Here is a 27,209-nt window from a genome sequence, read left to right on the forward strand (position 1 = left end):
TCTGTGTTTGATTTCTGCTTGTAATATAAAAGCTTGGTATAACCCAACCATTATGCAGTGAAAACCCATTTAGTTATACATGACACTATACTATAATTTCAGCATTACCTCCTTATTTGATAAAAACACTGTTGTCAGTGTCCACTGTCTTTGTGTATCTCCTTAAATATTTGAGATAATACTTTACAACACATACCTTCCACCAAGTTTTTAAGCAAAAAGGTGTTCATTTTCTAATAGATTCACATTTTGTATACATTTTTGTCAAGTGCTGCCTATAAGTACAGTGTTTAGTGCAGAAAACACATACAGCCTCAGAAACTTCCAATATCATGTTTTATGCCAACTGCAAATTCAACTGCAGATGCACTTATCTATTTTGTCTGATGTTTTCAAAGGGTTTCACACATTATGAAGAAACCATCAGCTCTGCTAAGCAAAATTTTTTGTCAGGTCATTCCTGTATTTAAGATATGAATAATATACTTTTTCTTTTGTTATTTCTTGACGCTTGTCTTTTGAGTGAAAAAGTAAGTTTAGGATAGTTGTTTTAAAGGCCAGTCAAAGACAGCATGAACAGCACAGAGAAAACCTCTTGAATTGCAGTTCTGCAAAATCTGGTCATTAATTCAACCTTATATCTTATTCTTTTTATGCCAGCAAATCTGAAAACAGAGTCCAAGAGAGAATGGCATCATCTGCATTTCAGTGGCCTGCCTTCAATATAAAAGCTATCTTCTTATCTCTCCTTTTTGTCCCCCTACAAGAAGTGTAGCAGAGACAAGGCTTTTTTTGGAGGGTTTTGGTGTTAGAGTGAGGGGTTATTTGCCATCTGCCATCAGCTTGTAGTTTGCATATCAATAAAAAAAATTAATTAACTGATTTCAAGCATATATGATACAGTTAATGTGGAAAGTCCATTGTTAGGGGAGCATGGGTATATTCTTATCAGTGGCTTTAAACAGCTATTCATCATTTCTAAAGGGCAATTATTTGGAATCTATTAAGCTAGAATTCGTAATACCCCTGCATACTGAATTTTAAATAGAAATCTGTATTTAGATGAAGGAATACATTAGTATAAGTCATTAGAGCACTGAAAATCCATGACTTGTTCATTTTTCACTTACTTCTTTTTTTTCCTTTTTTTTTCCCCCAGAGAATATGAAGTATCAAGGATCCAAGCATTTAAAGAAACTTCCCAGTCTATCCTTTTTGGGGGAAGTTTGGATAACAGAATATTTAACCCTATATTCACTTTGCTTCAGAGGTTGCAAATTACTGCTGAGAAAATTCACTATCCAAGGAAAAATGTTTCAGTAAGCAAACATAAGATAAAGAGCAAGCTAGCTAGCTAGCTAGACAGATAGATAGATGGGTGCATCTGTATCTAGCTGCTGGGTAGCTAGGATTGAGGACTTGGTTTCAAAATGTTTCCTTGAGATAGGTAGAAAACCCATCAAAGGGCAGGGGACAGATATTTCTTGTAAAATTTTTTCTAGTGGGCATCTCATTTTAATGTGCTGGTTGTGCAAAATTGTTTCTATGGGGCTGGTTAACAATGAATAGAAAATAATTGCTAAAAAAAATAATACGAATTGATAACAGAACCGAAGAATACAAACTGTTTATCATCTCAGTGAATAGTAATGAGTCTTCTACCAGGAGGCTCACAAACAAGTACAGCAAGGCAAAAATCCATGTCCCAGTAGAGATAAATAGATAAGCTAAATATCACCATCTCATACTGCACATATTTTTACAGTAAGTCTGGTTTAAAGATGAAAAAGCAAAGCATATGGGTAACTCACATCTACTTTGGAACTGTGTGAACACCATTTACTCCAGCAAGCACACTGTTAAACATCCCAGAGAGCTGTTCAACACACACGTGCACACCTTATGTCTGTGCAAGCACATGTGAGTGTGCATGCACATATCTTTGCACCAAGAAATTCCCTATCAGGGTGCTCAATCTACTGGATTTGATATGTAGTAAACAATTAACCAATAGCATGAGAATATGAATTTAATATCTGCTGCCCTTTAGGATCCTGTGACTCGTTAATATAGAGCCAAAATAAAGTGACTGTATGGAAGAGAATGTCATACTTCAGCTTGATCCCTTCTTATCTTTGCAAGGAAGATGTTGACATTCAGTTTCTGTAGAAATAGAAAGAAATTACACACAAACAGGGAGGTATTAAGTAAGATTTCTGGGCTCCTTGTTGCAGCACTGTGGATGGGTGGAGAGGACAGACAATGCATATTTCATGCCATGGCTGGGCACCATCCTCCACAGACCTCCCACAAGGAAAGCATGGCTTCCCCACAGGACCAAGTAACTTGGGACCATTTTAGTGCAGAGGGTGGAATAGGCTGAAACTGAGGAAAAAGTTTTATGTTCCCTGAGAAAGCCAAGCAATTAATTTGTTGCAAACTTTTTTTATTGCCTTGTTAATATAGCTCTTCATTATGGCTTTAGAGTGGGAGACTTATTTTTCACTTGGCCTCTGTGGTTTTGGGTTGGGCAGAGGATGCCAGACACTCTTAAGCAAGAATGCATTTTTGTTGCAAAGAACTTTTCGGAACTGCTTTTCTGTGCTGTAGTCTATGTTCCCTTTCACCATAGGAGGCAGAAGGCCACAGATGTATCATTTGTAGGTGCAGACCTGTGTTAGCAGTCTTGCCAGAGCATTCATCAACCAGACTTCAGATAAACTAGATTTCACTAGGTTGGACTACCCACAGCTGGGTTTGTGATAAATTTGACCACCTGCTCTCCTGTTTGTGATACCACTACTGATGATTTAATGATCACATGATGCATTCATGAAAGATAACTTGTATACATGAGAAACCTGTATGAATGTGGCAGAAATGGGTCCTGGCAGTATTTTATGAGACATATGAACTTTTTCAGTTGTATCATCATAATGGGCAGATGTGGATTATTAATCCTGGCAAACTCAAAATAATCTGACTACACCTAAATTACAGCCAAATAAATTCAGGTTTAAATTTATTGTGTAACATATGTCCCAAATTTAAGAGGAAACACACAGACACAGTGGGCCTGTGATTCCTTCCTCCTTGTGTGATCCCACTTCTGGACAGACACGGTTCAGTTGATGTGTGATAGCAGGAAACTCAGGAAGGTTGTTTGGATTAATGTGTCTAACTTAAACTTGATGCAAAATTCCTACTTAATTTTCAGCATGGCTTATTTGGGAGTCTCCCAACTTGTTGAAAAGAAGTCAATTTTAAATAATGTCAAGTTTATCCAAAACACATTCTCTGGCACAGCAGCAGTTGCAGCGGTTTGAAAAAAAAATGAAGCTTTAGTTAAACAGACAGAAAGAGAAATAAGCTTTAGAGGAGTCTTTGGTCTAACTGACTTCTCTAGGAGCCAACCAACAAGATATTGAATAAGACAATTAAATTGTTGTGGGTGAAAAACTACTGAAAGAGCTGCATGCTCCTGCAAAAGCAGCAAAGTACATGTTCAACCTGAGAGCACAGGAAAGATCTTTGTCTAAATGGAATTATTCACACGGCTTAAAGTTTTGCTGGTGCACAAGAAGCACTTGCAGAATTTGGTGCAGAGTGCTCATCTCTTTACAAAATCAAACCTGGCATGAATGGCTTGATATCAGGTCAGTATTAGTAGCTCTCAGTCCTAATTAGGAAACTTACACAGAGAACTGCTCAGATTGCAAAATAATTTACACTCATATTTTAATTGTAAACTTGAAACACATCTAGAGAGCCATTAATGTTCTCCATTAATTGCCATCTTGTTAAGTTTAATACATTAATGACTTCTCTGTCTTTTGCATTGTTGTGCATATCAGAGAGAATATCACTACAGAACCATCTACCCCGTCAGCAGTATAAGTTGAGGAATTAATTGTTACTGACTCTAAATTTAGGTACCAGGAGAGGATACACTTAGCAAGTGAAAACCAGAAGTAAACCAACATGCCTTGGTTTTGTGGATATGCAGCTAAAAGCAATCACAGCTTAACAGACACAAGTAAGCTGCTGAAGAGACAGAGGTCCTACACTTGCTCATGGTTTTCCTGAAGATCAAGGATCTAAATGCATCTGATCTAACACAACGAATGACCAAATAGTCAATTGAACTTGAGCACCACAACAAATTCAAGAAATCCCTCTGTAGCAGGAAGATGCTTCAAAAGATAAATTGCATGTCTACTTATTCTTAAGTGTTAAAGAGTCAAAGGAATGGCTTCCAAGTAGCAGAAGATAATAAAATAGCATATTTTCTCCCTTCCCATGCATTTTTATTGCAGCTCCAGCTATATTTATGTATGTATGTATGCAATTTTTTCCCCAGAGAAATAAGTCATCTTAGTTATGACATAGTTGAGAGATGTTGGTTTTCTCTGCGCTTTACTTGATTCCACACAAGAATCCCTGCCTGCAGATCACACAACACAGACGACTGGTGAGTGACAGAGGTGGCTCCCTACCAACAGCAGAATCTGTAGCAGCTGTACTGTGCAGAAAAGGTACTCGCTTCCTCCCCTCCCTGGTCTTGGGACCTTATTTCCAGAGAATTCATTGAAAGGATTATATGTGTGGCAGAGATGTAAAAGTCTAGTTATATTCAGTGAGATGGGAAGTTTTACTAAGCAATCCTCCTTCAAACCCGAGAAGCCTGACAGGCTGCATTCTTACTGTACTATCTCTCAAACTCTTATAAAGAGAAAAAGGCATGCCATAATTAATAAATGAGGTACTTGAAAATATTATTGATCTGTTAAATTGGAGTATCAACTGCTGTTAAAATATTTTTAGTGCCTGGTTCTTTATTGTTGTATAGTCTAAATCAGCTGTATTGGATAGAGTATAAGACAAGCATTATAAATCTTGCTGAAATTTACATTGAGAAGTATAATGCAGCATAGACTTTTCCTCTGCTCATGGAATTCTAATAATCAATACCGTATTTTATTATTTCTGGAGTGCATAGTGGTCTTTACTGTTTGCCACAGTAAAGCCATTTGGCAGAATAGTGAAGGTTACCCAGGTAATATTCCTGTAAACATTTGGGTTCCTTATGGAAATCCTTTTGGGGGGTTGTAGGAAAAATTACTCTGTACATTTTATTTTTGTTGAAAATTGTAATACACTTGTCAGGAAAAAAATTTCAGAACAATCACCAACAGAAGGAATAACAAACATTGGTAACAAGAACGACCCTTATACTCAGATGAATTTAGCTATGGATATTGGATATTGATTATATTACATTTTAAAGAACATACATATTATTTTTTTAGTTTCCACTACTGGCTTAGTTAATGAAATTGTGCCCATGTTCCCCTTGTGGAAGGTGATACACAGGTAGTCATCTATAATTTACATCAGTGTGGATTTTTGCAAGTGTCTTCACAAAGAGATGAATCAGGCTTAAATTGTGTGATAAAAATACCTTCTTTCCTGTCTGTCATTAGAGACTTCATTTTACATCCTTTAAGCGAAAGTAGATGACTTTGCTATGTTTTCCAGAGAACAGATATTTACATGTTTGCATTATGCTAAACCCTGCACTCAAATCAACTTGTCAAATGGATCATCTGCGTAGTAGGTCCAATGTGTTTGGTATGCACTGTTCTTAATGGGAATGAACATACTGTTTTCATAGCATAAGCTGGGCTAGGTGGCAGGAGTTGTAGGCAAACCAGAAAAATGCAGAGATCCTGGGACCTACTTTTTCCCCAGGAAATCTCAGGTGGAAATCTGGGAGGTCAATCTCAATTAATGGAGGAAAATTCACAGAAATTTTGTGGCAAATTCTTTCAAATTCACTTTCATAGCACCAGACAAAGGAGCTTCTTCTCTTGTTACAGGCCAGGCTGGGTAGTTTGTGTAGCCACTGAAATGAGGATGAAGAAAATCTATCTTTCAAGAAACTGAAGCAAAGGTTGTGGTTAGGTCAATGTCTTTCTAAATACAGATAAAAAGATACATAATCCAAATTTCTATTTAGCAGAATGGGTCATGTTAGTGTCAATAGACAAACACCATGTTAGTCTGTTTCATTAACATAGACTTCTTCATTTTTCAGGGATTTTGTACTTTTATGTGCTTTCTCAAAAGAAGGTGAATAGCGTTTTCAAGTAGTAACTCTAGGCATTAAAAAAAGAAAGGAGAAGGAAGGGCAGACCATTCCCTACTCTATCTATAATAAGAAAACTATGTCACCTACAAGGAGTTATGACTTGTTACTGGGTAGGAGGCATCTGAAATTTTCATGAAAAGCTGTTTGAAAAAACAACAAAGGATAGCAGATAAAAATCCCACAGTACTAACTAATATAATAATATAAATTTCAGCATGCAGCATGCACTACAGATAGTCATGGTTTATTATTACAGTGAATTAATAGCATTGTCACAATGGATAACATCACATACTCTGGCTATTTGAGTGATAGGAAAACCATTAGGGTTTCACACTAACAGGGCAGCTTTAAAATTGAAAAAAAAACAAGCAGGCAAAAAACCCCTCAATCAAAAAGCAAACCAACTAAATAAACAAAGCCAACAACAAACAAACCAGAAAAAAACCAAATCCACCACTATCAAGTTAAATTCTTTCTTGGGTGGAAAGCAGTGTAACCCTGGCCTGACCTAGCAGCAAGAGTACTCAGACTGCATTGCCTGCTTGAAGGAGATCCATGCCTTGCGTGCACATCAAAGTGCATTTTAATTTTGCTAATTAAACTTAGGATGGATACTAAAAACCAAACTTGTTACCCTCTCTGCACTTGATATTTTCAGCAGGAGGAGGACTAGCTTGCACAATATCTCCTCCACCCTGAATAAAATAAAAATCCACAGCACTGCTCCTTTGGCTTTAGCTTCTCATCAGAGCCTACCTAATGTATCATGATCTGTTTGTCTTTCCTCGTTACCTCCAAAACAGACCTTCCAAATCTTTGTCTGCGATAATTCACACCATCTTTCAAAGATAAATATATTCTTTCAAATATCAAAAAGTATTGTTTCTCAAAGAATTACCCAGATTCCTCTTCACCACTTACAAATTGGTGAGAAGAGCTTAGTTAATTTAAGTGAGTTTAGTCAACTTAGGGACTCCAAATCTGCCAGATTTTGTAGTGTTCATGGATTCTTCTGGGAGAAAAAGGATTTTTCACTTCCTTTTAGGAAAAAAAAGAAAAAGAATGAAAAAATAACATTTTCTGATAAACTACCTATTGAAATTAAACTTTAGTTACTACTTTGAGAAGATGAGAAGCACTCAAATGTTCCAGTGTATTTTCCCTTCCCTAACCCCTTCCCTCTGGCTCTCCCTGGCCGGCTCATGTGAGTCAGCACTGCCCCCCGCTTCTCCTGATAAGCCCCTGCGGGATCCGGACCTGGGGTTCTTCGATTCAGGCTCCCATGGACTCCACACCTTTCCCCACTTCCCCTCCCCTCTCTACCATCCCCCATCCCTCCCTTTTTGACCCTAATAAACCTCCTGGAAACCTGGAACTGAGATCCTGCATTTTTTGACCTGCCACAACTCTGCAAAGGACTGCGTCTCTACAGCCCCTCAGCCCGCGGCTGCTGCATGCCTTCCTGGCGTGCTCAAGCTCGGAGCAGCCTTCCCCAATATGCAGCGTGGGGAGGGCTGCCTTTAGGACCGCGCCGCTGCACTTAAACTGATGTACTTATTCCATAGGAGTAATACTTGGCATAGTTACTATATTAATAATTATAAGCTTTTTCAAGAAATAACAAACTTATTCAGCATTACAGCAATGAATCCAGCATTACATTGCTGCATACAAAGGCTTCCTGGGGGGATTATATTTTTTGTCTGCTGATGTGTCTTTGCCATACACATCATTAAAATACTGAAAATACCTGGAATACATTCGACATACTGACATAAGACCAAGAAATCTAGGACATGTACAGCTCTAGGTACCATGTAAACAGGATTTGAAGTTAGAATTCTTCTACAAACTCCACATATTAAAAAAAAATACACGTCTTGGAATACTACCGTGATATCATCACAGTTTTGCCATAGAGGCATTGTGGAATTTCCATCCTTTGAGAATTTCAAAGCTCAGCTGAGCAAAGCCCTGAGCAACCTACTCTAACTTTGAATACAGCCCTGCATGGAGCAGGGGGCTGGATTAGCTGATATTGAGAGTCTCCTTCCAGCTTCATTTATCCTATTATTCACTGAGTACTTAACCCAATACAATAGTAGGGAACAACTGTAAACTCAGTATTTAAACCTATAATATAAGAGAACTGAAAAAGTTGAATTCTGTAGGTTGTGAAATAAAATAATTCCTTGAAAAATTTTGTAATTATAGAACCATTTTGGTGGATTGAAGCGGACAAAGAGTAATATTGGTTTACACATTTCTAAAAGAGAACTCACTGTTCTCATTGACAGAAAATATTTCAACAAAACTTTCTAAACCACATCCTCCAGTCTTCTCCTTTTTCTATGGCAGACTTCAAAGTTGTTTTTTCTGTAGAGTTTCATTGGTTTTCTTTCCTGAACCTTAGGCCTCTAATTGCACCATTTTTTAATAACACTGAATTCGATCCAATATTACACAGACTACTTTACAACATGCATTCTTTTCTACTTTTACAAGTGAACGAATTGTGTCCCTCTCCCCGTGAAACATATGAATTATTCATTTCTCATGATTTTCTCTCTTTGCAGCAAACTTTATGAAAAAATTAATTCCTGTGAATATCTTGACTGCATTGCATTAAAAACTACTATTGGTTTAGGTAATAGAATATGTAGTATTGAATTAAGAATATTCCCCATAGAAATAGTTTGCTTTCACTGCACTGAAGAAGAAACAAAAACATTAAGCCCCTTTACTTACAAAGGTGCTTGCAATCTCCAAAGACACTCTTTTTATTAATCATTTTCAAACTGTAAGATTGCCACTTCCCTTTGGTGTTCTTTAGTAAATTACACATTATTTTTCTTTTCATAAGATTCAGAATATTTTCATAGATGCTTATGCATCTTATTATATCCATATGAAATTATATGGCCATTAAAGATTGTCAAAGAATGTAAACAAGTTGAGAAAACAAATCCCATATAATCCCGAATCATGGGGGAAAGTACAGTAGAATTTTTAATTCTGGATTTACCTTTTGTGCCCTGTGTACAGCATGTGGGACCCACTGGACTCAGCCGCAAATGAAATATTTGTATTATAGCTGACTTCTTATGCAAAAATAATGAAAATCACAAGATGGATATATCTTTCAACTGATTTACTTGTTCATGTATTTTAGGATTTTTTTACTGAAGGCTTATCATAAGTCTGTCCATAAACCCTGCTGGTACTGAGAAACACTCACGTGTACTTTTCCAAGCTGTCATACAACATTCATAATACTGTAGTTTTTTATTATTGTTGTTATTTTTGTTACTATTATTATTATTATTATTATTATTATTAATAATGCTCAGAAAAACTTCATTGTATTTTGGTAGCAATTTTTTCTGCAGTCTGATTTTAAATGAAATATTCCCAAAGAAAAAATAGTAACATTCCAATCAGGCCAAGTAAACCTAACAAAAATGAAAGGAAGTAAACAGCTGTAGTCCTTCTTTTTTCCTGTCATTGAGTCTATGACTGCCATCAGGCACAGAGTGCTTCTGTTTAACTAGTTTGCTGAGAAGGCAACGACACGGTCTTTGAGGTATGATGGTGTTTAATGTGAAGGCAAGTCCATACCAAGAAAAATCTCATATTATGTAGAGATTTTTAAAGCAACAGATGCTGCTATAGGTTACTCATATTGTTACAGGATACTCTTACTACGCAAGGTGAAAACCATTAATGTGGCACGCCTGTAAATATTTTAGTAGCTACCTTGAAGTGAAGTTTGGAAGAAGTGTTTGGACAACATTCTCAGGCACTGGTGTGACTCTTGTGGCTATCTTGTGCAGGGCCAGGAGTTGGATTTTGATGATCCTTGTGGAACCCTTCCAACTCAGAATGTTCTTTGATTCTGTGAAGTGTCCAGTGTAGGCAATATTTCCACTTGTTCCTGTCAATGTAACTCCATGCACAGCTATTGCAATAGCTGATCCCCAACATGCTCGAAAATGTAGTTTTATACTTTGAAAGTGGAGCCTCACTGGCTAATTGTGCTCAGCTCTGCCTGTTACATTTTTGAGTCCTAAGCTTCTTCTTGCTCTTAGGGCCCTTTCAAGCTCTGTCCCAGTTCTAAAGTCCCAAACTTGGAGTGATTGCTTTTGTCAATGCTTCAGATTCCCAGGGTATCTCTAGGACATCTGGGTGCATCTATGTGGCACGCAAGACTGGCTGGCTTTCGGTTGTCACCCACCGTTTAATCCTTCAGTGGCCATTCCAGCAAGAGCAGTAGAGCAATGACAGCATTCCTTCAAGATCTCCAAAGTGCTCACATCAAGACCCACAATACAACAAAATAGTCAGACTCCTCTAAACCAGGATGTTACCAGAGAGATTGGGAAAGAATGTTAAAAAAAAAAAAAGAAAAAAATAGGATGAAAACTGATGGGCAAGGAGGACCATGCCATCTTCCAGACCACGCCAGCTAGAGTGAAACTTGAAAGTGGGCCAGAAATCTGACAAATGGCTGCCAAGTTTGGTTTTGCTAGTTCACGGTAGTCATGACTTTGTGTTGCAGTGTGCTAATAGGATTTCTGTATATGGTTTACGTTCCAGAAATTTCTCCCTAGCAGGAATATGTACCCTCCCCTGCTGTAAACTTATTGGTGTACTCTTTTCCCCTCCTTGTCTCCTCCCCTTTGGCTTTCCCTGGTTGGCTCTTCAGAGCTAACCACTCCCCTCTTCCCTCTCCTCTTAACCCTCTGCAGAACTTCGCTCGAGGTTCGCCATCTTGGATTTGCAGCCCCTTCACCGCCCCTTCACCACCCCTTGCCTCGCCGTCCCTGGACCCTCACCTCTGGACCTTAATAAATTCCCTGGAAATCTCCGATTGTGATCCTACACTTCTTTTATCGCTGCGCCTCCACCGCAGCTCGTGTCCCCAGCAGCTCCACAGCTTGCTGCAGCCACATGCGCCTGCTGGCGTGTTTTGGCCCCAGGCGACCCCGTCTTTATGCAGCGTGGGGTGGTTGCCTGTGACTTGCGAGACTGCATTGCAGCAACTTTGCCCCATGACAAAGCCACTGAAGGATGGCTGCTAGAGAACTGCCAATTTACAGGTGTGGTCTTATGCCTTTTCTTAAGAAACAATGATTACTTCAAAGAGACACAACACCTTTGTTGTATTGTACAGCTCCTGGAAATTGCAATGCCATCACTGGGAAGTTCATTTCTCTGAGCTGTGGCACAGTCCTTTAGCTGCTTTTTCATGGCAGTGGGCTATTTGTGATGGCCCTGTGCCCAGTGCAACCATTCAGGGAACAGAATGCCTAGAGGCACTGGGTCTATCCTTGAGAAAAATACTCCTGGTGTCTACTCCAAGGAATCCTGCCTTTAGTGCAGTCATGGAAGATATCATTCCATCTTTGCCTGCAACTGATGTCATGGGCTCCTGGTACATGACCTGTGCAACCTGCTCTAGGTGAAGCAGCTCTAGCAGAGGTTTGGACAATATGATCTACAGAGGTCACTTCCAACTCCAATCATTCAGGGTTTCTGTGATTCTGTGCTGTCTATCAGTTCCACAAACTAAACTTCAGGAGTGTGAGAATAACCATCTCCCATCCTGTCAGTGTGTCCTATTTGCATGTGACCTGACAAGCATTAATCCAAGACATTCTTCCAATGTGTGATCAACTCCTGGTGAGTTTAGGCAGTTCAGAATTTGTTCACAATGCTTTCAAGATTGCTTTCACAATAGATAATGTCCACTGGCAACCAGTTACCTGTCACAAAACAAGCAGTGCCTGTGAGGACAATCATAAAACATCCACTGTGAATGCATCTAGGAAAGCAGTCACTCTGGAAGCCTGTCCTGCAAATCAGCTCTGAAACTGTGTGTGCAGTTAGCTAATATGTTTACACGTGCATATGCATCTGTAAATACGGATTCCTCTATTCACATACAGTGGCTGTGGTTGCATTTGCCTTTGCCCTGTCTTATATAAAAATAATGAATCATTAGTTCCCCAAGGCTTGATAGAATCTTGTTGTCAGATTCACCCACATAAACCACTAAGCATCTTACATGCTCTTAAAATTCTTAACTGATGGCTAAAATTTTCCTTTTTTTTTTTTGATATATAGCAACAAACTGGCCGAATACATATGAGAGAGGGAGGCAGAAGCTAATGCAGATCTGCCATTTTGCTGTTTGGCTGTCACAGGGCTTAGCCATGAGGACTGAGACCCTGGAGACTTCTTGTGCCTACTGCAGCAAACACTAAAGGATGAGAAAGAAAGGAAGGAATCAAAGATGGAATGATAAATTAGACTAGGGGGGAAAAAACAAAAGGGAAGACAAATAAGATAGGGGGAGAAAGAGAAAGGAGAAAAGAGGGCAAAAGACAATGTGAGGTAAAGTTGTTATAATGCAAAACAAAACACAGACTTAGGATGCAAAAAGAGTCTGAATTAAATTTTCCAGATCTATTAAATTTTTTATTGTTTTAAGTGTTGGATATTTGAAATCCCACTGCTTGGTGTTTAACCTTACTTTTACTTTAACACAATCTTTGCAGCAAGTATACCATATAAACTCAGTGTTAGCCACCAAAAGTCTTGTCCAGATCCTGAACTGAATATTTCTGATTCCCTGGCTCAGATAGTTCAAGATGTTCGTCTGTATGACTGTTTTATAATTAATTATAAAAGAAGAGGGAGCAGATCTATTATAATCTGGAGAACTGAAATGCAGAGTAAGACTTCAGTGACTTGCTCCATTTTTTGTCTAATAGAATGTAGTGTTTTAATCCAATACAATGAGTTATAAAATCAAGCATGTTCTTTTCACTTATTATGGATAGAAGAAAATAATTTATTACATTGCACAAATAATATTATCTCAGATGGTATAATAGTAATACCTGTAAGGGAAACAAACTTTCATCACTAAATAAACCATTTTTTCCCTCTGAAATATATAGCTCTTCTCTTCAGCATTTATCTTTTAGCAGCTGTCTGTTTTCCGGTCACAATGTTCAATTTCATTGAAATTATCTCCTAAATTGAATCATAAGTGTGGAAGATATCTGTAACATAATAGACAAATGCGGTGTTGCTCTGAATGAGGTGGATATTCAGTTCCTGTCTTTGCTGACTGTTGCAATTGTTAAAAAGGAAACACAGTTCTGGCATAAATGCACACTTCATATGAAAGGAACACCAGGTGTTCCCATAGCCACCTGAATACTTTCTGTTCTGGACAACTCAGAGCCATATCACAGTATATTCGGGAGTTTATCCTTGCTTCATACTTAGTAAAGAGCATCGGCAGAAGAGCACTCTGGAAATTTAGTCTATGTTTTGTGACTCCAACATCATCAAGAAACATGGCAATTGTTACTGGATTTTGAGTCTCACATACTCAAACCAAAGAGCACTCTTATCCATGAACTCATGAACACACGTTACAAAATTATTTACAACTTATTATTATCCTAAATTCTGCGCAGATCTCTCCAGTATCAGAGCCATCTCCGAAGCCAAAGTACTTCTTTGTAATTGCCAATTTAATCCAATGAGCACAGAGACATATGCTTGGAGACACATAGCATTACTCTTCCTTTGGGAGCTTCAGTATGATGTTATTTGATTAGGAGGTTCTGGTGGGTAACATGGTAACTAAATAAAATGTTATATCTTAAAAATTCCTTATTTGTTTTAATTATGCCATAAAAAATTAATTACAAAACTCTGCCTTACCTATAGCATATCCCTTGTTGCTAACATAATTGCACACTCTTCAGGTAGCCTTCTGTATTGTATTTGCCACTGTGCTTTGCAAGTGTTACTCATCATCTGGCTGATGCATAAATGAAAATCTGGGTGCATAGCTATGTTCCTTCATTGTGTCATGCTTGTAAATCCCTTTGGTCAATTAAACTAGGAATAAACATGTCAGAGAAATTATAAATAGTGCAAAATTTGTTTGTAAATAAACTAATAATATTTTGAGGATTGATGCAGCTGTGGTCTGCATCAGGTTAACCTCCGTGGAAGCAAATAACTCACCCTGAGCAAAAGTTTTCACTGTCTGAGCAGTGCAATTGAAGAGGTGAGGCAGAATAGAAAATGCAGTTGGAACTTTTTTTTCCTGTTTCAATGCTGAATTTTAGTCTAGGCTCTAAACATAATTTCTACACACATACATACAGAAATCTAAACCCCACATATGAAAAATGATACCCATGTAGACATCTCAAAACAAAGCGGGCACGGAGAACTACTCTATGCCAAGACAGCTAGTAAGAAACCATGCCTATGAAAAAAATGCTTAATTTCATTTATAATAGGAAGCTGTTATGAAGAAATACTCCAAAATTTGAAATATGGAACAGCTGACTCTTTTGTTTTATCAAGGAAGGCTGCTTTGACTAAGGCTTCAGGCTAGCTGGACAAACTGACTTGCAGGAACATGGCTGTGACATGGCTTGTCCTCACTGCCAGCTCACTCTCCTGATTGTTGTCCCACTGCTTTCTCACAGCAGTATGCACCAGTGCTGGAGTCTAATCTTTGACAAGGTCTCAGTCGCAGGCATCTATCCTTTGATAAGTGGGTTTTACAAAACCATTATTTTAGGTAATGTTTCCAGTAATCCTGGACATTAACTCACAGGCTAGTCTGACCTCTCTGTGCTTGATGAAGGCATAATTTCAACCTTATTTCTTTTCTAGGTATAAAATGACATGTATCTTAAGCTGTATCCCCTTAACATAGGATGAGATGGGGGAAGAGAGAGGCAAATAGTATGTCCACTGGCTCTTATATCTTACAAAATACAGATCTTCACAAGAACAAGTAACAAGGCTTAAATATGCTCCAGGGCATCTCTTAACCTCCATTTTAAATTCAGCCCTCTCCACTGCCTGGAGAACTGCTGAGGGAAAGCCAGGAGTAGAAGTTATGTGAAAGTCAAGCACTTTTTCTTTCCCACTCACCTCCACCTCCCTTCCTCGTGAAAGAAGGCAGAAGCTGTGTGCAGTTGTTATTGTTCTTTTGTGTTGAGTTTCACCTCCTGTTTTTTTCTCACACCCCGGGGATTGCCTTAACAGCCTTCTGTGAAAAAAAAGCCTTTAGAGCAAGCATCATCCCTTCAGCCAAATGCTGTAAAGCAAATTCACCCTTCCAAGCCTAAGAGCCTGCTCCTACATCCTCTGATTATTGGATTTGCTGGCATGGTTAACCAGGTGACATGGGTGAAGGGAACACTGGGAAAACAGTTTGGGTTTTTTGTGGGGTTTTATATCTAGGATAACAGATTTCTGTCTGGGGTGAATGTCATTAATCTAGTTGTTTTTAAAACATTCCCTTGCCCTTCTTTAATGAAAATTGCATACAATTTGGGATCATATTGGCATGGGGGGAAAATGCAGTTGCACTTTTTTCTATAAATAAAATATATCTCACTTATATTTTCTTCAAGTTTAGTATAGGCCCAGTGGTCTGCTGACCCTTAACCCTTGCATTCACAGTGGAAGATGTAGAAAATTGTTTTCTCCAAGGAAAAGAGGTGGAGCTATAACTTAATACCATTGTTTAGTAAGGCACACTGTATCAAGAGCCCGGATCTGCTTCCCAGACTGGAAAACAGCGGCTGACATTGTAGTATTAACTCAGTACCTCAAAATTAAAGAAGCTTTGTTCTTATATAGCTGCTCTGCACAAAATCTGGCTTAATGTTGACATGTTTTGCAGCAGAGCAAGATCTCATATATGGAGATGGAATTCCTCCTGCTAAGAGACCATTGTAGACTAGGGGCTTCTGTTATTGCATTCATAGACATATTGGCTCCAGGCCTGCTCACCAGCGTGGTAAAATGCCCAGCGTTTTCAGCAAGAGCAGAATCAGACCAACTGCAAGAGCTAGTCAGTTAAAAGCAAAATCACCCACTCTCCCTCCCCCACAAAAACAGCATAGCATATACCATGCAAAGTGTCAATAAAAAAATACAAAACAATGATTAGCTTTCCACATAAACATTTCATCACATCCTTTCTCAAAACCAATCATTGTGACAGTCCATGACAATATAAACAATGACATGTCTGAAGTGCTCTAATCCATCCAGCTTGTGTTGCTGTACTTGTCAAGAAAAAAAAAATCCTCCATAAAACCTCTAACTGAAACAAAACTCCACTATCCCACATATGTTACCAATGCTTTCTAAAAACAGCCATTCAACAAGCTAGGCTCCATACTATGACTTCAAATGAAACCATATGTTCATTTATAAAATGAAAAACTTCTGGAGTGACCGAGCCTTGGAGATGGAAATCATGATTTTCTACAGGGGAAACCTTGGGTGATCTGCATGCCCATCACACAGTAATACTGTGCCATTAATGCTGGCTCCCTCATAAAGGTCTTGTGTTTGCAACGAAGGGCTCAGTATGAGGACTGAGGGCTTGATTTTTTCCACTTTGACATTAGTTAAAAACAAGCTACGACATAATCAGTCTCAGAAACTTTGTGGGCATTGTATGGAAAATCTCTGGCATTCGCAGCCTGCAGCTCACACCTTTCACCAATGTCCAGACTAACCTTGCTTGTGAGAGGAGATGGTGGAAAGAAGCCAAATAAAAATTCACTGAGCTCAGACAAAACTTTCATTATATTTAGTTCTTGAATAAATAGGAATTATAAAACTGATGTGGAATTAGAAGGAGGGTAAATCAACAAACAACAATTTAAATGCTACACAAGCTTGGTCTCCACAGCTCCCCTCTAAACCATACATAGGAGTTATGGTGTGGACATTTCTCCTTCTGTCACTTCCATGAAATTCAAACTGGGGCCAGATCCAGGAAGAAAGGCATCCTTGCATGGGGGCCAGCACAGCATTTGGCTAGCTTTGGAGAGGAGGTGGTGAGAGAAGGTAGGTCAGAAAATGTGAATGGTTGGACTGTGAAATGCACAGATGCCCAAGAAGGTTGATTCCATACATTACCCTTCTCTGAGGCACTCTAGCCCTTCATATCCCAATGGCCCTATTCCTACCACATCACCACTTCCCTCAACCCAACTCATAACACAGGGCAAGCTCTGAAAAGATAAACAAGGGGTCAGAGAACAATGGTAGAAGGACACTGAGGTCAAGTAGCACTGAGCAGACCTGGGCTGGACTTCAGGGGTGGCACTAGAGCAGCATCACAAACACTGACATGGCACTGATGTCACCCTGATGTGACACTGATGTCACATGGCACCCAGGTTTGGCTTAGTTGGTGTTGCTCACAGTTAGATTCGTAACACAGCAGTGCTTTGAAGAGAGCACATACCCAGGCTGAAGTACAGAGCAAAAGCCCACTACAGCATGAACAGAAGAACAAATAATCTCATTTTCTTATCTGCCTTGCATCTTACAAAGGTTACTCTTAAGACGTAAATGGTACTTTGGGGCACTTTCAGCAGTGATAATGAGCTCTGTTTTCATCACAACGGTTCCCCATTTCCTATCACAATGGGATACCCTTAAAGAACATTTTCCACATTGTTCCAGCAAGAGGAAATTGCATATTTCACTGCAATATTCTAGAAAAGTGGGAAGGTGGTGCAAAATATCACCTACACATTTTTCACTTCTAACAAGCCACTTAGTAGGATGGCAAATGCTGTGGGATGCAAATGTCCTTGTGGTACATCCTTTAGATGTTGGACTTTTCTCTTGCTTAGCTAAAACTTTCTACTGCCTCTGAATTTTCTTAGCTTCAGGGCTAGTCTAGACTCCAGCTGTCTGCTCATGACCTCAGAGGCCTATTCTTGTTGTTGGGTTTTGCTGGAGACAAACCTCCTCACCCCCTACATCAGACAGAGCTTGGAGGGCTTAGGAATTAAAATGACAGCCCTGTAATGTACATAGATTACTCAACCTTGATTAAAATATAAAATAGGGTAATAATGTTTCTATACCACAAGGATAAAACCCTGAGCACTGCTGGCAAGCAGACACTCTGCTGCTGCAGCCCTGAGGCTGAAAAGATAGGCAGGGAGCAAGAGAAGCACAGCAAGTGTAGAGAGCCAGCTCTCCATGAGTTGTTTACAGGCTGGCCTAGGCTAGAGCCTGGTGGTAGGAAACAGGTTTGCTTTTTAAAATCTGGACGTGCTCCAGTGGCAAGCCTGCCTGACCTCTCATGGGGTGAAGTTTCCACGTGGGTCCACAGGTTCACCCGGGACCACGGCTGACTCACTGTCTGGGAATTTGCAGTAGGCATGGCCTTTGTAAAAAAAGTGATGCTAAAAACTTACTGTGCAAGGTAAACAAGGAAAACATGCTCCTCGGCACACAGGCAGCTCAGATGTTGACTATTGTGTTCTCCTGGAGTTAATCACTGCCGACCAGGCCCCCCTTTGTGGTGGGAGGTGAGCGCTCAGCTCACTCAGCGCTGAGGAAGCAGGTGCAGCAACAGCTCATTGTTACAGCATTGTTTTGAAAATTAGGAAACTTGATATATTTTTCCCCCCCACCTTGGGGAAGCAGGGCAAAGCTGGGCAGTGCCGATGCAGGTGGCACAGCCAGAGGAAGGGCGGGCAGGGCAAGCATGCGTGGCCATCTCACCTAGAGACCCGACGTTTTTTCTTGCACCTGTGTTTTTCCTCTCTGTCGTGGAGGTTGACCTTGATCCCTGTTGGAGGAACAGCCGCCCTGCCCAGACTGGTCACACTTGTCTGCCAGCTTGGGGTCACCACCACGGTCATTAGCCCTTACTCTACTTACAGCATCACCATCTTGGGCACATCCTGGAGGTCACGTTAAGCAGCCTCTCAGAGACAGGCTCGAGACAAGCTCTCTGAGCTGCCCTCCTTCCAGAGGCTGCATGTGTGCCTCTACCACCAAGTAGATCCCAGCGTGCTGGCTGTGGGCACTTTCACCTGAGAGACAGATTTCTTACATTATTTCTTCTTCTTTCCCCTCTCCATTCCTCAGTCCTTTCATGTAATGCAGTTAATTAGACTCTGCTTATTAGACCTCACCTCCTTTGCTGCTTTTTGCAGAACTAGTTGTACCAGAGGTCTTGTCAACAGGAGACCTCCCAGTGCTCTCCATCCCAGTCTGCAGGGGCTGAAGGTGATGATAGTTTGGTAGCCACTTTTTGGTCTAGCTGAAACAGGCGTGTTTGCATTTCATCCTCATTTCTAGGGGACAGATGGGTGTGTTCTGTTAATTCTCTTTACTTGGGCTGAGCTAGCTTGCGGCTTAGGGAAGTCACACTCGCACAACGATGAGTGGGTGACCTGATAACCCATTCTGATCCTCTTCTGTGACTGCAGTAATGGCTTCATTTCCCAAAGCTCCTCTTTCACACTCCTCTGGAATAGCAATGTTTTAAGAGGGAAAAAGGAACACAAGAGCAAGATGGCTTTTCAGTCTTTTATGCATTTTTAGCTCTTATCTAAATGATTTGCTACTAAGTCTTCTTTGTCCTTGGTTCCTTGCCAAGATAATAAAGGGTGTGTGTGTATACACTCACACACACACACACAAACACACTCACATATATCTGTATTACAGAAATTTCTGGAAAACTTAGCGCACGTAACTAGAGGAAAAAAGGATATAATAAATTCAAAAGTTTTTGGGGTTGGGATTGCAAAAAAATTATTTGGACTATAAGTCCTTCAGTCAATGCTCCTCACAATATGTCAAGAGAAGGCAAAGATAGGAAAGCATTAATTTTGACCCAAATCCATAAGGCTTTAATCTCTGTGACTATACAAAAGTAGGGGATAGCACACTGCCTTTATTAATAATAAATGGCCAAGATGAAAGTGGCAAGTGATAAAATTAATATACAACTATGACATGGACGTCGTTGTTCAAGAATGGCTGGTCATGTAATAGTAACTTCTCAAAAAAACCCTGCATGGAATGGTGCTGTAGGATTTTTCTAGATTAATACTAGAAGAATTCTAGTATATTCTAGAATACTTTTCTAGAAGTCTTTACTAGAAGAATATGTGGAACATTTTCTGCTTAATTTCTTGCTGTACTGACTCAGGTGTCAGTGATTCTGTGATTCAGTCTGAATTCTCTTTTATGAGAGTCTACCCAACTGCAAGCTCTTCAGAGGCCTTTAGGTAGTCCCTCAAGTGGTAAAAGTGACCTCCTTCAGGTGTCCTGCCTGCTGAGTAATTTAGACAGCCTTATGAAGCATTTGGAAATCAAGGCAGAAGCTTGTCACATGAAACACTAAACCCTGTTGCGCATAATAGCCTTGCAGGTAGCAAAGCTAAAGTGTTAGCCTTGTAAGGAGCTCTACAGTAATTCATCTGTTAATGTACAAGAAGGGAAGGGATGAAGGTATTTAATTTGGTTAAAATATTTTTTTTAATTATTTATTAAGATATTTCAGGCGTGTGATTTCTGTAGATACAGGAAATGCTAGATGCTTTACTAAAGATCAACTGCTCTATATGTTTTTTTGTCATTTCGAACGTGGAGAAGACCTCGAATTAAATCCTCACTGTAAAAGGGACAGCAAATCTGTGGAGCACAGAAGCACAGAATATGACAGTATGTCATGTGGTTAAACACAACATGAGAACGGGTCAATTTTCTGTTAGATGCAAATTCTCAGAGCTGCCAAATGCCAGCATCTTCAGCAAATTTAGCAGCTCCGTGGATGCTTAAACTCTCTCAGGATTTTTTGTGCCTTTTTTTTTGTGCAGTCATTAGCTTCATTCTCCTTCTCTCAGCCCACACTGTAGTGTCTACATTTAGACAGACTCAAAAATCTCAGGTGAGGCTTGTTCACTGAAATTAAAGTAACTTTTGTTTTCAAAGCACAGCCATTTAAGCAATTGGAACTTTATTGGAAACTAGCAAAGTCAATAAAAATTTGCTGAACATTGTTAGCTTGTTAGGATCACCAGACAGTCTTTTTGAAGTAAAACTTGTTTGAAAGTAGAGAAGACTGAAAAATCTGTTCCTTTAGATTTGCCTTTTCAAGTGCAAATCAAAGTTTGTGGCAAGTGAGATAGAATTTGTGTTTAAAGATACCTGTTAAAATAGATTTCTTTTACTTGCCTCATATTTTTTTATCTCAGGTTCTGTAGCTTGGACTAAAGGAAATAGACTGACTGTTTTTTCAATGGCGTTATGCTGTTGTTCTTTTCTTCTTTGACAGAAATTACACAATTTTCTGAAGGGCTTTTTTTTCTTTAATTTTGATAAAGGGACATCTGAAGAAGCTGAGCTTGTAACAGAGAAGGGAGTAAGGTGTAACTGTAGATCTGATGAAGACCTAGAATGTTTGGCAGATGTAGATCTTCAAAAAACTGGAGGAGAAAACATTTATCCAAGGATGAAAATCAAGATTTTGCCCTCTATAAGATTAAAAAAGTTTCAGATGCAGGTTTCCAGTTTCAGTCCTTCTAAATTTAAAACTTATTAACAAAAACTAGGTTAAAAAACTAGAAGAATTAAAAATCTTGGAAATTCCAATTCTCTATATTGCAGCTACCCGCTACACCTTTAACATGGAAATAATAAGCAAAACCAACTGTAATAAATAGCTAAACCCCTCAAACCAACACCCAAGACAGATGTTATCCATGTACAGTTAAGGGACAAGATGAGTCCTCAACTCCTCTTAACCCTTGTTTGTGCCCTGAGCAGGAGTACTGTACCTCCACTGGGATCAGAGTTACTGAAGACCACCAGCTCATAGCACAATTAAACATAGGAGTTGATACTGAGATGGCTGATGGGCCACCTTCAATAGATGATGCAACTTTGCCTGTTGCACCCTGTTCCTGGATGGTTTCTTGTCTTGGCTGGGAGAGGACCCATGACTACCTACACTCTTTGTACTTTCCTTAGGAGAGAAAAGCTGTTTAAAACTATGTAAGTGACAGTTATCTTAACCTTGTGCACTTAAGAGCAGCTCAGATAGAGTACCTACTTTCACAGCAAGCCAATCTTTAATTCTTGGTGAGTTTACCAGGATATTCTTTGGTATTCCTGATTTAGATATTCAAAATTTTATTCTCAAATAATGTCCTTAAAGCTAGCTCTTCTATACCTTGCTTATTGATGACATAATTTTCCTTCCTTAAAAAAACACTGCCCCATTTCAGTTTTCTACAGCTTTTGGTTTATTTTTTTAACAAACCCAGTACACTGCTGTTACTTGCATGTGCAGTTGGTTAAAACTTGTTGTTTGGATTTTGTTCTTCTGCTTTTATTGTCTCCTACATAGACTGTATTTTTTTTAATTCCTTCAGCTGCTGTACTGGTGCTGTTACCTTACAGATTTTTTTCCTTTTTCTATTTTGTGTGTGCATTTTGGTTTACAGTGTATTAACAGAATACTCAAAAAAGCTACGAGTCTTTCACATCAGCTTTCCAAAGCAAAGAGCTGACAGTAGGAAGAAATAATACACAGTGTGCATTGACTAACCATCCATGGATTCCTTTATAAACCTTAGCAGGAAAACAAATCTGTAAACTTAAGATGAGGTCCTGAGACAAAGACAGGATGTAAATTCCTGCTTGGTACTTGTTTCCGATGAGCTCAATCACATTGCTGCTAGCGGCATTTCCTTCAGAAAATATATGGGAGAGTTGTGCAATTACCTAGGATACTTCAGTTTAAAGTGGTCCTGACCACAACTCTTACTGTGAAAATTATGAAATATTTGTCTGGGTGAAATTCACTGCAAATAAAAAGGCAAATTCTTAGTCCTTACTTGTTCTCCATCAGTTTGCTAACAGCTCAGGGAATTTAGAGCAGTCATTTCACTTTGAAAGTGTATTCAGAGGCATATATTTTCTTGCATCCTTCCTTGAGGAATCCAAGTTATTTGAACTGAAATATTCCAGGCAATTCACCTGCTTATTAAGGACCAGAGAATTTGTCCCCTGGTGAACTTAGTTGAAAAGTTAGAAATTTTAATTTAAAAAACACCAGAATGCTTCATCTTTCTTCTCCTGACATTTATTTTCCCTGCTTCATCAAATGTGACTAAAGTCATTCACCAAAGTTGATGATATTCCCTTTTCTGACAATTTGACTATTTTTCATACCCTCCCTTCCAAAAAAATTATAGCAGCCACCAAAATAGAAACGAAATACCCACTTCCACTGTTGAATAAATACATTTGAGAGAAGCATCTACAATCTCCTAAGTTCTCAAAATGGGTGTGCAAGTCCTGAGGCAGACATTGAAGAAAGACGAAGGAGAGATCCCCCACCTGTGCTGCAGAGAGTACAATGCTCCTGGTATTACTGTCTCTTGAGTGTACAAATTTGGACTAAAGGCTAATCAGAGCTTGTAGTCATCTTGTTTTGGTTGTCAAGTGACTATAGTACCCTATAGAATGCACAGGGATAGCTTTAACTGTCTCTATTATGAAGTTTTCTTGCCATTATAGAACTGTCTTTTGGGCTGTGTGATGAAATGTGATAGTGGCATTCTGCTGGGGGATTGCTTGTAGTGCTCCAGATGGAGAATTTTTTCACCCTTCCTTTTGCTGCTTCATTGCCACAGTGCACTGCACAGAACATTCAGCTTCTTTAAAAAGTATAATACTACTGTGGCTATAGGGAAAGAATGTGCTAAGAGTGTAGACATAAATTAAATGTTAATCACACAGAAATTATTACAATTTGATAATATACAAAAGGAATTAATCTCCCTTGAAATTAAAGCAAAATTATTTAAAATTTCAATATGCAATCAAAATCAAAACAACTTTATAAAATGATATTTTAATTTAAATTGCTTAAATGGAATGCTTTAGTGTATTCCATTGGCAGACAGTCATAATCCCAGTACTTGTATAATAAACTACTTCAGTTAGACAGCAATGAACTTTTTAAATTCAGTGAGTGTTACAAATTGTCAATTGCTTTCTGAGAAAAAGTGTCTAGAGAGGAGATCAGGTACTTCTGACTGAATGTAACAAAAATGTGCTAGTATTAACTAATTCTGGAAGATTGTCTATATTCAAAATCTCATAAAGTTAATGCTTTTAAATTTTAGTGATAGACTATTGCTCCCTGTTATTTTTATAATGGTGTTTAAATTCCATGATGAATTGTGGCTAAATTTTGCACATGGTTTAGACTGAGTAAGTTTTCTGCAAACTGCTATACAAATAGATAATTGGTTCCTTTTGATTTACAATCCAAAAGGGAACCAAAAGGAAGGGCAATTAAAAAAAAAAACCAACAAACCCTCACAGTGTTGTTGAACAGGTCTTTTTAGAAGTAGCATGAGAAGGTTAGGAAAATGCCCTTAACCTTCAGGGATGTTATGCTCCTAAATCTCTTTGTATCCTTTGAAGAGCTCAGCTTTGGTACTCTTTTGGACTAGAACATGTCGCAAATGGAGAACAGAGAGGCTTGCGATAGAAGAACTTCTCACAGGGCTCGTGCAAAGGACTTTTAAAGGTAAGAGAGGTTCCTGCAAACTTCACTAGGTTTCTTACCTGACAGGTATGGAGTGTCTTCTGTTTTTGCACTCACAGTGCCTGGGAATGAGTTACATTACAGTAATTTTTAAACTTTTGTGCTATCCCTATTTTGCAGGACTGTTGTTCTGAGTCCTCACTGATAGCTGGTAGCATGGGAAAGGGGAAAATATGCTACCAAAAATAATGCAAATGGTAAAATAATGCAATTTTGCTAGCAATATGCTACCAAAAAATAATGCAAAAACAGGACCTACTCACTAGGTCCTTGTGAGTAGAAACAGAGAGAGTGTGGCTGTGAAGGATTTGTTTCCCTAGAAAACCAAGAGAAAACTTCAGCATAGTGACTAATGTGAACATCTCTAAAACATAGGTATTTTGTTCTGTTATGCAACCTGCGGGTCTCTATGAGCAGGATGATGTAAAGGTCATTGTCTCAAAGAGGTTGCCTTCCCTCCTGGGTACCTGCCTGGTTGCTCAAAGTACCACATCTTTACCTTCCCCACCTTCCAATTTGCATTCCTGCACCCATTGAAGCTGGCTGCCTGGAGAAAGTCTTACTTATCTAAATATTCATTGATCTGATAAGCAAGGAATAAGTGTTCTCACTTGCATAACACTACTGAGCTGGCAAACCGAGAGCATTTTACACATATCACCCTTTCATATAGAAACATTGGGTAAGAATAGCTGGCCAGGGAATTACAATTGAGCACACCAGTAACAGAAAAGAGACAGGGAGAGCCTATGAAGCAAAGGGAGAATGGGGATACTGCAGGTGGGCTGGAGGTGGCCTGGCGAAGTGATGGCAAGGTGGAACTAGAATGAGATCAGGCTGTCATGCTGTCAGCAGCACAAGCTGTGCTGAAGGGCAGGGTACTGCATAGGTAGATGATATAAAATAAGGAAAAAGTGTATACTGAAAGAGGGCAGATGAAAAGAGAGAAATTCCAGCCTTCAGGATTCACATAGCTTGCCAATAATTGTCCGTGAAAGTGTGTGAAACAACCATGGCTAAAGGTTTATTTCATTCTTGCAAGGAATTCCAGTAACGTAAAGTAGAATATTTTGCTCCCTTCTTTCTCTCAGATATCTTGAATATTTATGCAAGCCCCTTAATAGAATGCAAACAAAACACTGGATGGTTATCACCTTTTCGGAGCAAACATTTCTCTTAGAAGCAGGGGAAAAAGGTCAGTCTTGCCTATGGAAGTTAAAAAATTCAAAAACTGAGAGAAAAATATTTTTAAAAAATATATTATACATATAGTAATCTATGCATAAAATATTTTATGCAATAGGTTGCAATAAAAAGTTAGATAAAGACAGGCTAATCTCACCAGTTTCTTTTATCAACTTCTCAAAATTTCACATTGAGACCATTGACCGGATGGAATAATGAGGAAGAAGAGCGGTAATAAAAGCAAAAAGAAGTAATTAGGTATGAGTGTCATTTCAAGTATTAAGTTTTTTTTACAGAAGAGAAACATCTACTTTATGATTAATTGAGGAAACAATTAGGGGATTTGCCCTATGAAAGCATAATTTTTATATTTTCAGGAAGAAAGGATTTCTGTATGCCAAAAAGCTGAAAATTAATTTATTGCCCACTGTAAGTAACTTTCTAAAACTAGTAGCTTTTTTTTTTTTCCAATATCTTATCAACTTATATAGAATTTCAATTACGTACATAAATGGAGTGAGGTGAGGATACAGAGTCACAGAATCATTAAGGTTAGAAAAGATCTCCAAGGTCATCGGGTCCAACCTTTGACCACCTGGTCAGCTAGATCAGGGCACCGAGTGCCACATCCTGTCATTTCTCAAACACCTCCAGGAATAGTGACTTCACCACCTCCCTGGGCAATACATGCCAATGTTTAATAACCCTTTCGCTAAAGAAATTCTTCCTGATATTCAACGTGAACTTTCCCTGGTTCATCTTGAGACTATGTCCTCTTGTCCTATTTGTGGTTGCTTGGGAGAAGAGACTGACTCCCATCTAACTACACCCTCCTTTCAGGCAGTTGTAGAGAGTTGTATCATCAATAAAGGTATTAAACAGGACTGGCCCCAAAACATAGCCCTGGGGAACCCCACTAGGGACCATTCATGTGGCAGCGCAGTCTAGCAATTCAGGAGCGGCACCCCCCGACCGCAATGTGGGGGAAGCTGCCCGGAGCTGAAACACGCCAGGCAGACATGCGGCTGCAGCAGGCAGTGGAGCTGTAGGGGACGTGAGTCGCTGTGGAGGTGTGGCGGTAGAAGAAGTACAGTATCACCATCTGAGATTTCCAGGGAATATATTGAGGTCCACAGGGGAGGGTTCAGGGATGGTGGAGAGGGTCGGAGAGGCAGGTGAGGATGCGGAGTGCTCGAAAGCCAAGATGGTGAACCCCGAGTCTGGCTTTCGCGGAGGGTTTATCGGGAGAGGGCAGAGGGGCGGAGCTAGGGAGGGGAGATGGGTAAACCAATAAGCTTGCAGCATGGGATAGTCCAGGCTTCTGCTAGGGAGAAATCTCTGAAACAGCATCAATATACAAAAAATCCTATAGCACACTGCAACACATTCACTGACTGGAGGTGGAACCACTCCCCA

At 39.3% G+C, this 27,209-nt stretch overlaps 1 long non-coding RNA gene across 1 annotated transcript; it reads left to right on the forward strand.

The window, feature by feature from the left end:
• Window positions 1–23,620: 23,620 nt before the first annotated feature.
• LOC146441436 (uncharacterized) lies at window positions 23,621–25,943 on the forward strand. Its single transcript, XR_014850442.1, has 3 exons — window positions 23,621–23,718; window positions 24,485–24,590; window positions 25,700–25,943. It is a non-coding gene; the product is annotated as an uncharacterized LOC146441436 (long non-coding RNA).
• Window positions 25,944–27,209: the final 1,266 nt, after the last annotated feature.

Source organism: Lichenostomus cassidix, chromosome 2 (assembly GCF_008360975.1).
Source record: "Lichenostomus cassidix isolate B80296 chromosome 2, HeHo_3.0, whole genome shotgun sequence".
Classification (NCBI taxonomy): domain Eukaryota; kingdom Metazoa; phylum Chordata; class Aves; order Passeriformes; family Meliphagidae; genus Lichenostomus; species Lichenostomus cassidix.